This window comes from Mus musculus, chromosome 11 (genome assembly GCF_000001635.26).
Source record: "Mus musculus strain C57BL/6J chromosome 11, GRCm38.p6 C57BL/6J".
In the NCBI taxonomy this organism is placed as follows: Eukaryota; Metazoa; Chordata; class Mammalia; order Rodentia; family Muridae; genus Mus; species Mus musculus.
Genome location: NC_000077.6, coordinates 8080097 through 8093449, shown reverse-complemented (window position 1 = coordinate 8093449; position 13353 = coordinate 8080097).

Below are 13353 nucleotides of genomic sequence, written 5' to 3'. Positions count from 1 at the left end.
ATTTTCAGTATGGGTACTCTGTTAAAATGAAAACTGGCCAAATATGGTAGCTCTATATAAAAGAATAAAAGTAGATCCTTATCTCTCACCCTACAAAAAACTCAACTCCAAATGGATCAAGGATCTCCTCAGGCGACATGGAGGCAGAACAATAGGAAAGTAAATGACTGGTTACCAGGAAGTAGTCCAGGTTCCTTGTCACATATAGGTTGCCTCAGAGACACAGAACAGGGCTAGCACACAGAAGCATTCTCAGAGATCCTGACAGCATACACAAGACCCAGACAGGTTCAAAGCTGACAAAACGGAAGCACTTAGAAGTGGACAGAGTCCCACCACTAACCAAGAAGCTGATACCTGCTCGTAAGGGAAGCCAATTTTCTTAAATTGACTCTCATAGTAAATGTATCAGCCATCCTGTAGGGCAGGCTCCATGGTCAGGAGTAGTTGGAAGTTTCATCATTGTCACAGTGGAATCAGCTTGTTTGTGGAATTTGGCTCTTAGTTCTGTCCTTCAGACTGTCAGACAAAGAGTTTATCTTTAGCTTGGTATCAGGAATATCATCATGCATTAATCAATTATGACAACTTTAAAGCTGTGGCTTCTTGAGGTCTAGTGACTTCACAAGAAGACGGCCAACAAGAGTGTTACCCTGCACTGAACTCAATTATGACATTAAATGTGGCTTATTGGGTCCAATGCTTTCTCAAAAGGATGGCCAACAATTTTAGTTTAGTATTGAAGTATTAATATTAGTATTAGAATTTAAATTTATTATTGAACTTTGCGTAACATACACATGTGAACTCTGGCCCTCTGTAAGAGATACACCTGCTCCTATCCACCAAGCCATCTCTCAAGCTCCACATCAAAAACTTTTGAATCCCAGTTGACCATAGGTAACTAAGAACATGGAATCAGAGACCATAGTCAAGCAGTGACCACTAGCACAGCGGGTTACCTATTTTCTCTTAAAGTTCTAACAATGTTAGCCTCTCATGTTTTGACATCATCAATTTTGTGGAACCAACTTTACAGCTGTTGTCTGAGGAGAAGAACTGAGCCCTCTTTCTCCTTAACAATGATCCCTCCTTCCATTTCCACCCTGAAATCAGTGTGGCTACCCCCATATTTCGAGTAGAAGAAGCATGCTCTCTTCTTAGTCTTCTCTCTTTCGTGCTCTGTGAGAGTTCATGGACGTGTAGCTCCATGAGTGATGGGCTGTGTCACAATAAACAATTTATCTTACATTAAAAACAGCTTTGACTTTCTGTGCCATAGTGGCACAGAGGTCATGTATGAGAGCAGCCGAACCTTTTTTAAAGATTACATTTAAGCCCCACTCCATGAAATGGACAGAAGACAGCACGTATAAGACCTGCACCAGTTTAAACAAGACAGAATCCCAACACTGAGAAAGGGGAGCAGCACAAGGTCCACCTTTAACCAAGAAACCGTTTGCAATTCATACAGGAAAGGGAAACTCAGTTTTCTCCAGTGGATTATCATTGGGTATGTCAACTGCACTCCAGTGCAAGGCCCGTGCCCAGGAGCAGTTGGTTAACACACACACACACACACACACACACACACCTTCATTTCCATGCTTTTTTGTTTTATTATTTTTCATTTATTTTATTTTTAGTTTTTATTTTAATTTTTTTTAATAGGGAGAGAGAACAAAAAGAGACGGGGTGGATACAGAGGAGGTAGAGAGGATGGGAAGGGCTTGGGGGTGAAAGAATGTGATAAACATACTGTATAAAAACATTTTAAGTAAAAATTGGTGTTAAAAAAGAATGTATCAAACATTGATAAACCCTTCACAAAGTTGAAAAATTATTTCAATTTTCCTAAATTAGGAATTATCGATTTAAGATGATTATTTTAGGCAACATTCAGTTGGATCCTGATTAGTTTGCGAATGTTGACAGTGTGTTTTATTTTATGACTTAGACCATTCACATTTAGGGTAATCATTGAGATTTAGGTCAAGGCTACCATGTTCTTGTTTTCTCATTATATTTGTTTCTTATTTATTTTTGTCTCTCTACTTTTTCCCCCTGCTTTCTTTGGCTTTATATCACTTCAGTTAGCGTTTCTTAAGAAAGGAAGCCCAAAGATGGGAGAAGTAAGTCAGCAGGTGAGCACACTTGTCATCAGCCAGCCTGAAAGCCTGAGTTTGATTCACCAGGAACCAGTTCTTCAAAGTCAACCTTTGACCTGCACACATTTGTGTTGGTACTCACTTGCCTACGTACACAAACAAATAAAATGTATACAAACAGGTAGACAGAAAACAATTATGGCCTCCAAACAGCTTGAGCATGCCCTTTAGCATGGGCAGCAATGGCTGACTCACCACGAAGAGCAGAAGTCTCACTCCAGATGGTTTATTGTCACACAACAGTAAGCCATCTTTTCCTTATTGTCCATTAAGGTCCCCCTTTATGCATTTCATTTATATATCTGATATGTTGTGACCACTACTTTTAGAAAGTTATTTTTAAGTAAAGGAACAGTATAAAATACAACATTTTCCCTCCATTGATTGGGCTCCTCCTTTCTTTACTCAGAGTCTGGGCTGCACCAAGCTTGTTTTCCTCTTTCTGAGGATAATGAACTTATTTCTGCTCTTTCCCACAAGGCAAAGCTTCTGGTGAAGATTCAACCTTTGAGAAGCACTTTTAATTCCTTGTCTTTCAATTTTAAGGAATGATTTCCCTGGAGCTGGGATTTTTAACATTTGCTTTGTTTTCACCTATGACTTCAACTATTCCGCCCTCCTCTGCCTGGGTTGCATGTGCTAATGTAGTTCTTAGCTCTGTCCTCCTGATCAGGCTCCTTCTTTAATGACAGAATGTATCTTTGTTATGTGTGGCGTTTTGAATGGGAAATGCTCCCCGTGACTTGGGTATTTGATTGCCTGATCCCCTGTTGGAAACACTGTCTGGAAAGCTTAGGACTTGCAATCTTGTCAGAGGACATACATTATCACTGGGCTTGGGCTTTGGGAATTTAAAAATTCCTGTCATTTCCAGTTTTCTCTTTCTGTTTTATGCTTATGGTTCCAGATGTGAGTTCCCAGCTTTCTGCCCAAACACCATGTAACCAAAATAAACTGTTTCTTCTATAAGTTGCCTCAATTATGGTATTTTATCAACGACAGAAAAGTACTTAGATAACATGGTACAGTGGAAACGGTGCTTTACATATATAATTTCTTCTGACAAGACCATTATCTTAGATTATGGGGCAAAACTCATAAGGCAAATTCTAACAGAGGGATCTGAACAACTCTCCTCAAACTGTCCAGCTCATCGAAGAGAAAAGCTTTCAGGAGACTTGACACCTTCATGGAGTGGGAGAAGCTGATTGCTAATAAAAATGAAGTTCATTTGTCTCAGAGTTCTGTGGTTCGATAACATGGCATGGACAACTGATCAGCTTTTAATGAGGTCTGCATGGTGGGTGGAGGGACCGGACCGTGTGAGAGATATCCCATGATGAGATGGAAAGCCAGAGTCAGTAGCCAGACTCACTGCTGTTTCAGTTTCAGACCAACCAATCAGGACCTCAGAACTCCATATGCTGAGGGTGGAGCCCTCAGGGGATCAAAGCACTACCCAGAACTGTCACCTTGTAAAGACCTACAATTGTCAACAGTTCTGCACTAAGGAGCACGTCCTAGTATATGACGGTTTAGGGACAAACCATACCACAATCATAGCTAAGCCTTGAGGAGTCTTTAGTGACAGTTATTGGACCTTTGACAAAAACTAAGATTTCTGAGTAAACAGTAGGCTGTAGAATGATATAAAAATAAGTATCAATGAAGGTTTGTTAATTACAGAATACTGGCATGTGAGTGTAAGACATAAGAGAAAACCAAGAGTGGGCATGTGAAGAGTTTCCTCATGACTTTTGTATTTTTCTTTGATTCTGAGACAAAGGAAAGCCCATTGAAAATGAGTCAATGCAAGTGCATAGTGATAGAGTTCAGAGAGGTCTTGCTGGCAGGAGTCAGTTAGGACTAAGAGAAAGAACGAGGGGCCGTTGGCAAAGAGAGCCCCCGCCACAGAGCAGTCAGGTGGTCAACGCAGATGTTCATGGATGCAAGGTCCTGAGGAGTTTCAGGAGAGGCACTCCCCACAGCCACCAGCATCCAGCCATTTCCTATTGTGAACACTGAAGCAGAATGAGGAAGCTGGAATGAGGAAGCTGGAGTGCTGTCCAAGCTGCTCTGAGAACCTTCTGGATGAAGGCAAGCGGGAAGCCACTGGAGTCTTGCTGCAGAGCAATAGCATGATCAGACTTGCGGGTTTTGTAGTATTACCCTTACGAGTTTTAAGAAAGCAAAGAGCTTTGATTACCTTCTTTGCTTCCACACCCCACCCCCAACCTCCACACCATTAGGGAAGGCTGGGGCTAATTCTGGGGTACCCACTTCTGCGTAACATTGTTGAAAGACGCTCCCCTGTCCTAACCCACATCCCCTCCTCTTTCTTGCTTGAGAATAAGTGGCCTGTCACCCAAAGGGTACAAATGGACCCCATCAGGATGGTCAGCAGCCTCTTTCTCCTCAGATATCAATGCCCTTGGGCCTATACTAGTGTCTCAAGATTGTCTGCTAATTACCCCAAGCCTTGGAAAATGGGCTGGAGTCTCCTCCACTTCAGACATGATTTTCAGTAATTAGTAATCAATTACCACCCGGCTCCTGAGACAACCGTGATTCCTTTTCCATGATGCGCTCCCCTCTGCAAAGCTGTGCTGACAGGCAACTGACTCACGCTTCTCTCAAGCCCGCCAAAAGCCACACACTAAACAAAGCGGGAGAAAGAGGAGAAAATGAAGCGATACACACTGGATAACAGATAATTAGATAATTACCCCTAGCTGAAAACACACCTTGCATTCAAAATGAAGAGATTTGGCAAGGAGAATGCTGATGTCAGTTTGTGGGTAATTGTATTTTAGAGACACGTTCAGTGGGGAGGATTGAGTCATCTTTTGCCTCTTGCTCTGGCCTCATCATTTGTATCCAGTCTTTTCTCCCATCGTCCAAACTGTACACTATCACCACAAAGAACTTTTTGAAACACCATGCCACCATTACAAAATGGTGTGTGGGAGAGCAGGTGCTCGAGGCCTGTGTATTCAGACTGTCCTTATTGTCCACCTCACCTGCCTCAGATGCTGCAACACTGCAGTAACACTGAGCTGTGTGGGCCAAGCTCAGCACTGTGTTGTCACACATATGTCCCCTCCTTCTAACTTGTCAAGTGACTCTCTGCCTTCTGGGATCTTCCAACCATCACTGAGAGCATTCCTGCCTGCTTTAAGAGGTCCAATCTCCACTGTTGCTAAAGTAAAATTTGTGCCATGTCCTGCTTTCCCCACATTAATCTCCTCTTTTCCATATTCTCTTCTTCATGTTCCTTAAATACAATCTCCAAGTGCTGGCAAGAATGGTGGAATCCTTGGGTTTAGCTGAGACAGGTCCCGGGAGGGTAGAGCGTTGGGGCACAGGATCCAGTCCCCTAACTTGCTGTTAATACCCTCTGGAATTGACAACGCCTCATGCTCCTGATATAGCAGCTTGGTCCAGTGGCTACCTACTTTTCTAGTGTGATATTGTCAGCACCAGGAGCTTCCAGCCCACATGTCATCAGCTTGAGCAGCGATGGGTATACAGAAATGAGGGTTTTTTTTTTCTTCAATAAAAATGTTTCAGATTGGGATGTACAATCTACTAACGAGGAATGAGAAAATAGAACAAAGAAAATCTAACCTTAGTAGTGTGACCAAAGTAGGATTATAATATACTTTCACCAAGAGCCTTGAAAGACATTGGGCAAAACCCGGTGAAATGGAGAGGCATGTTTATAGAAAATAAAGCAGGCAAATTGTTAGAAAGAAAAACAAAGAAGACAAACTAAAAATAAGGAGATGGGCTGATGTTACAGAACACAGAGGGTCATGGGACCAACGTGAGCAAGAGCACACCAGCAACCAGATAAACTCGATGTGCTGACAGGACTTTTTTCTTTTCACTTTAAAATTTCTATGAGTTCATAATAAACGAGCAAAGTTAGATGAAAATAAAACTAGAAATGCCATACAGGCTGGCTGAGACATCTGTCAGGCTGCAGAGCAGCCCTTGCTGGGGTATTCCCTCTTAGACAAGCTGAGTTCAAGGTCAGGGTTAAGAGACTGGGATCAAGTATAGAGAACTGAGGTGAATGGCAGAAGAATATCCAGGTCGAGGGAAGAGAAAGTAAAGAGGGATAGAAATTGTCACACACAGTGCCTTCTGTCCACACCCCCCATGGCCTTCTGAAATGCATGACCGTATTTCCAGACTACCAGAGGATATGTTAAGTACTATCTCTGAAAGCAGTGAACGGAAAGGAGGGAGACTGTTAGGAAGAGATGGGGCAATCAGAGGGAAGATGTCTGAGGAGGACAGAGAAATCTATGTAAGTCCCTGTCCGGTCTGAAGACCTGTGTCAGGAATAGAGCTTATCAAAGTGAACCGCAGGCGCCCAAACCCTTCTCTGTTCTCACTGGTGTGCCACATCCAATCTTCCAGTCAGTGAGTGTGCCTGGCTTTTTGCTGTGATTCTGTCCCCAAGTGAGGGGAAGACTGGGCAAACATTCATTTAAAGCATTACCCTGCAAACTGGGAGCGTGCATTCAGGCTGGTCTACTGTGAGAGAAGTGGGTGTGCAGCAGCTTTCTTGGGCTCTGCTGAGATACCACACGTGGGGACTGACTACCTCTCAGCTGCAGGGTTGGTCTTCCTTAGGCTTAACCGTGAAACCTCAAAGGCTTTAATCTCTTTCCATGCCCTCCACATGTTGAGGCAGGGATAGATCACTGACAACTGACAGATAAAGAAACAAGAAATCAGTTACAGGATCCGGGTTTTCTAAGTTCAGACCCTACAATGATTTTATTCTCTGGAATTCCAGTTGCTCATTTTTTCCTTACATGAATCCCAAGGCTTGCTTTGTCTGCTCTCTAAGATTGGATACACTTCCAATCCCAAGGTAAAGAGCCTCTCTGCCCAAGCTCATGCATCTTCTATCACAATCTTTTAAAAAACCAAACCAAACCAAACCAAACCAAACCAAACCAAACCAAACCAAATCAAACCCAACCCATGTTCAGCAGAGATGTGCTTGCTTTCCTCTGATTCTGTGGCATGGAATGATAGCACAAGATGATTCATTTTTATAATTACCTCAATATGGAATTTATAATCACCTCCTGACCTAACTAAGAAAAGGTTCCCATTGATACTAATGATTACTGGATAGAAGGAGGATCTATTTCTAGCCTTTGGAAGAAGCATCAGATTGCTTTCTGCTATGACTGGGTTGCTTTTACTCCAACCTGCAATGAATGAGGCTTCCAGAGTGTCAGCATCTTTAGCCAACCCTTTAAGAAAAGTTATTATGACTATCCTAGTAACTACAAAATGTCATATTTCCCAAAGGAGTAATGGCGACAAGAAGCTTTTAAGTGTCCCTTGTCACTTGTATGCCTTTGGAGACATTTCTATTCTGATATATGGATCATTTTAAATGTGGCTCTTTAATGTTCAGCATGATGTGAATTTGGAGTCTGATTATCTATGTGTCAATGTCACATTTATAACCCTGAAAGGAATCACATAAAATATGTAAAACTATATGTGAGGGTTATGATTTAAGTTTTCTGGCCCTGAATATCCTCTCTGTCCATATGTACTAAAGATTTCTTTCTTTCTTCCCCTCCTCTGTCCCTCCCCCTCCTCCTCTTCTTCTTCTCTACCTTCTTCTCCTCCCCTTCTTCCTTTCCTTCTTGGGAAAGAGCTTCTCTGTGTTGTACAGGTTGGCCTCAAACTCATGACTCATTCCCCTGCCTCAGCCTCCCCAGTGCTGTGTGCCATCACACCTAGTGTCTTGGCTTTCTTTTAACATGTTTTCAAAATACAAGTCAAACATCTTTTGATTAAATTTAATCATAAGTATTTTCTACTTGCGTTATTCTTTTTTCACTTTTAGATTATGCATTATCAGTGTATAGAAACACAATTTCCCCCTTACCCTGCAACTATGTGGACTTTTTTTTAACACATGCGTATGCATGTATACATGTGTGTGTGTGTGTGCTTGTGTGTGCACATTCTTGTGAACACATATGAACATGGTTATGTGTATGGTTCCTTTAGGGCTTTCTGTAGAGAAGATAGTGCCATCTGCTAATAGTTTTGCATTCTGTTGGATCTAAGTTTCTTTTTTTTTTTTTCTCTTGCATAAGTTCCCTGCTGGGAACTCCAGTGCAGTGTTGCCTAGCATTAATGAGATGAGAGGAACCTCTATCCTCAGGGGTTAGATACTTAGGACTGAGGTCAAGGAGAAAGCCTCTGGCCTCCCTTTCACCATCAGATGTGATCTTTCTTCTCTGTGGGCTATTCGCAGATGTACTTTATTAGGTTGAAGAAGTTCCCTCCTAATCCTAGTTTGTTGAGTGCTTCTATCATGACAGCTTATTGGATGTTGTCAAATGTTCAATCGGCATCAATTAACATAATCACATGAGGCTTTCTTTCTCTTTTATTCTGTTAATAGGGTGTACTGCAGTTGTTGCCTATTGTCCCTTGGCCCAATATATTCCATTGCTGGAATAACTCTTTCTTGGTCATGGAATAGCATTTTTTAGCAAGCTGTTGGATTTGGTTTGTAGTAGCGCCAGGACAGACATGCATGGGATTGTGTAGCAAATGAAGGAAAATGGAGGAGGCAAGAGGTGAGCTGAGTTGATTTTCACTGAGCAGAGCCCTCCATATCAGTCCCCACTGTGTCTGCTCATTGGAACAGTCACTGAAAGCAGGGTCCCAGCTGGGACACTCTGGTTGCTCCAAAGACATTGTTCCTAACTTCAGCCAGCTGGCTGTGCTTGCCAAGGCATAGTTTTTGGGACAGCTCAGGGACTTATGTGTTTGACTACCATATATGGACAGGAACAAGGATAGAGAGTGACAGGGACCATTCAAATGTCTGCTGCTACTTCTAGGACTCCCGAATGCATCCTCTCAGCAACCAGAGCTGATCTTCCAAGGCCTTCTTGGATGATACATCATGTTAAGCACACAGACCTTGGAACCAGTCTATAGCTCCCTCCAGGCCAGATTCCAGCTTTTACCCTGAATTTGATGGGACAAGACATGGGGCCTCATTGCTTACCCAAGAACGTCTTTATGAGTGTCTTGCTTTGAGTGCTGGCAGATGTAATTTGTTGCCTTTATTATCTTGTAAAGATGTTAATCTCCCAACCACAGTGAGGGGTTGCTTCTGGTATTGATTTTGATTTACCACTTGACATGTTAAAGAGCTTTCAAAGTCTTGATGCCACCTTGCCAAGGTTTCTGCCTTCCTCACCAATCCTGGAGGAATCGAAGAGAATAAAACCCTACACGAAGCACCTTGTCACACTCTTGCCTTAGGCATCTACTGTGAGTCATCTGTGAAGGATGGGAGAGCATCCAGGTGCTTCATCAGCCTGTGTCTAAGCTCTGCAAAAAGATCTGAAATGCACAGGGCTTTCAATGAGCTGGTGCTATTATGGTGGTCTATGTACAACAGAAGGCTTGACCCAAACTGTCCATGGAAAGTCATGGTTGCTATAGCTGAGATCTTCCCACTTATGCCTTCCCACACAAGTCAACCAACCCTATTGTTTCTATGCCTATAACCTACAAGCTCCTATCCACCAATAGTTTTCTTTTAATACTCCACCTACATTTTTGTTACCATGATGGTGACTGCTTATAGACCATTTAACAAGAACTGGCCTCAGACATCTTTACATGATTGCTCTTTAAGTGGGTTCTGTCTTTTTTTTTTTTTTTTTAATAACTAGAGTTTCACATAATGCATCTCTTCCTTGAGCTTTGAATCTGTTCTGCCTTCTTTTTATCCAAAAACAGGCTGGAAAATATTCACTCAGTTAAATCCCTCTTGTGCACACATGCCTTGATTTGAGAGACATTAGAGGTCAGGCCCTGAGCACGATATCTAGAAGATATAGTGAATAAGCTAGCAGAGCCAATTGGCTCACTGATTCTTCTGCTCTTGTGTTAGTTGTCATTTGGGTTCACTATGATCTGTTTCTGGGCTCTTGCCACAATAGAATGATTCAATGATTTCTTTAAACTCTCTCTAATACAGGGGGTGCTGGGAACAAGAACTGTCCACAAGATTTCAAGTATGCCTCTGAGTTGCCAGGTAGAGTGCAAAGATGTAGAGGAGGATGAAGATGGGAAGACTACATGAAGTATGCTCCTTTGTAGGATAAAGGGGACGGAGAACTGGAATAGAGGGCAGAGAGATCCCTGCGTGGGCAGCTTGCAGGACCTCCCAGGTGCAATTTCCTAACACTTCTGTAATGTGACCGCCCGCTGGGATCCTGATCACTGTGTTTGGCATTTCTTTCTATTGTAATGGTATTCAATCCTGTTAGTACTTAGTGAGTGTATTAGTCAGGGTTCTCTAGAGTCACAGAACTTATGAATAGTCTCTAAATAGTAAAGGAATTTATTGATGACTTACAGTCGGCAGCCCAATTCCCAACAATTGTTCAGTCGCAGCTGTGAATGGAAGTCCAAGGATCTAGCAGTTACTCAGTCTCACGCAGCAAGCAGGCGAAGGAGCAAGAGCTCGAGCTAGAGCTAGACTCCCTTCTTCCAATGTCCTTATATTGTCTCCAGCAAAAGGTGTAGCCCAGATTAAAGGTGTGTTCCACCACACCTTTAATCCCAGATGAAAGGCATAGCCCAGATTAAAGGTGTGTTCCTTAACTCGGAGATTCAATCTTCTGAAATCCATAGCCACTATGGCTCAAGATCTTCAAACCAAGATCCAGATAAGGATCTCCAAGCCTCCAGATAAGGGTCACTGGTGAGCCTTCCAATTCCGGATTGTAGTTCATTCCAAATATTGTCAAGTTGACAACCAGGAATAGCCACTACAATCCACCCCTTGTCAACTTGACACAAATAATATCTCATGTTCACATGAAACAATAACAAGGTTGTAAATACGCCTAACATGATATAACTATCCCTCGTACAATCGCAAACGCATTAGTAAATTTACAATGGGCATTCATATTACTTTATAATCCTCGTTTCTGCAACTGGTTACGTGGCCTTAATTGGTATTTATAACTACCTTCCTCTACTACCCATTCTGTATTTCCTTCACCTTCAGCCAGCACCTCAGCAGGTCTTGGCTCTTTTCCTGGAGGATTGACCCATACCTTCATTCCTGATGGGTCTGCGTCCTTTGTCATCCTGCTTGGATTAGGCTGTTGTAGTTTCCCATTGACTTTAATCACAGGACATGGTAGTACTAAGAGACGCCCTAAGGGATCTCCTGCACTCCAGACATAATCTTGCTTACCACCATTGTGAAGAGGTAATCCAATTTCCCCATGGTAATCTGGATCTATCACCCCTCCTAACACTGTTATTCCTTTTTTAGCCTGTTGGTTTAAGGGCATTAGAAGCCCAAAATGACCAGGGGGAAGTCTGAGCTTCCAGTTCAATGAAATGTTTGTTGTAGCTCCTGGTAGGAGCACTCCCCTCTCTGGAGCCAAAACTTCTAAGCCAGCAGAACCTAGAGTTATGGGGACAGGAAGCAAAAATTTTCCTAGAGGGTCACTAGGAGTGATAGTAAGTGGAACTATTCCGTTTTCCACCCCTTGATTCCTGGACCCATGAATCCTGGCTATGGGTGAAACTGTACCATATATCGAGCGCTGATTCAAAGCATATACTGCCTTCTGAAGAACTCTGCCCCAGCCTTCCAAGCTGTTACCACCTAATTGGCGCTGTAACTGCGTCTTCAAAAGGCCATTCCATCTTTCTATCAGCCCAGCTGCTTCAGGATGATGGGGAATGTGGTAAGACCAGTGAATTCCATGATCGTGAGCCCACTGTCGTACTTCTCTGGCTGTGAAATGAGTTCCTTGGTCAGAAGCAATACTGTGTGGAATACCATGACGATAGATGAGGCATTCTGTCAGTCCGTGAATGGTGGTTTTAGCAGAGGCATTACGTGCAGGAAAGGCAAATCCATAACCAGAATAAGTATCTACTCCAGTAAGAACAAAACGCTGTCCTTTCCACGAAGGAAGTGGTCCAATGTAGTCAACCTGCCACCAGGTTGCTGGCTGGTCACCTCGAGGAATGGTGCCATATCTGGGGCTCAGTGTTGGTTTCTGCTGTTGGCAGATCTGGCAATCAGCAGCAGCTGTAGCCAGGTCAGCCTTGGTGAGTGGAAGCCCATGTTGCTGAGCCCAAGCATAACCTCCATCTCGACCACCATGGCCACTTTGTTCATGTGCCCATTGAGCAATGACAGGGATGGCTGGGGAGAGAGGCTGATTGTCCACAGAACGGGTCATCTTATCCACTTGATTATTGAACTCCTCCTCAGCTGAAGTCACCTTTTGGTGAGCATTTACATGGGACACAAATATCTTCACATCCTTTGCCCATTTGGAGAGATCTATCCACATACTTCTTCCCCAGATGTCTTTCTCACCAATTTTCCAATTGTGATCTTTCCAAGTCCCTGACCATCCAGCCAATCCATTGGCTACAGCCCATGAGTCAGTGTATAATCGTACATCTGGCCATTTCTTCTTGCAAACAAACTGTAATACCATGTGTACTGCCCGAAGTTCTGCCCACTGTGAAGATTTCCCTTCACCTGTGTCTTTCAAGGTTGTCCCAGAAAGGGGTTGTAATGCTGCAGCTGTCCACTTCTGGGTGGTGCCTGCATAACGTGCAGAGCCATCAGTAAACCAGGCTCTAGTCTTCTCCTCTTCGGTCAGTTGATCATAGGGAACACCCCATGAGGCTATAGGTGCATGCTTGGCAGCAGATGGCATTGTAACAGGAGTAGAAACCATAGGCATTTGAGCAACTTCTTCATGTAACTTGCTTGTGCCTTCAGGACCTGCTCTGGCCCGATCACGTATATACCACTTCCATTTGATAATAGACTGCTGCTGTGCACGTCCCACTTTATGACTTGCAGGGTCTGATAGTACCCAGCTCATGATGGGTAGTTCAGGTCGCATAGTGACTTGGTGTCCTATTGTCAGACGTTCAGTTTCCACTAAGGCCCAATAGCAGGCCAAGAGCTGTTTTTCAAAGGGAGAATAGTTGTCTGCAGATGATGGTAGAGCTTTGCTCCAAAATCCCAAAGGCCTTTTCTGTGATTCACCTACAGGGGCCTGCCAGAGGCTCCAAACAGCATCTCTATCAGCCACAGACACCTCAAGTACCATCG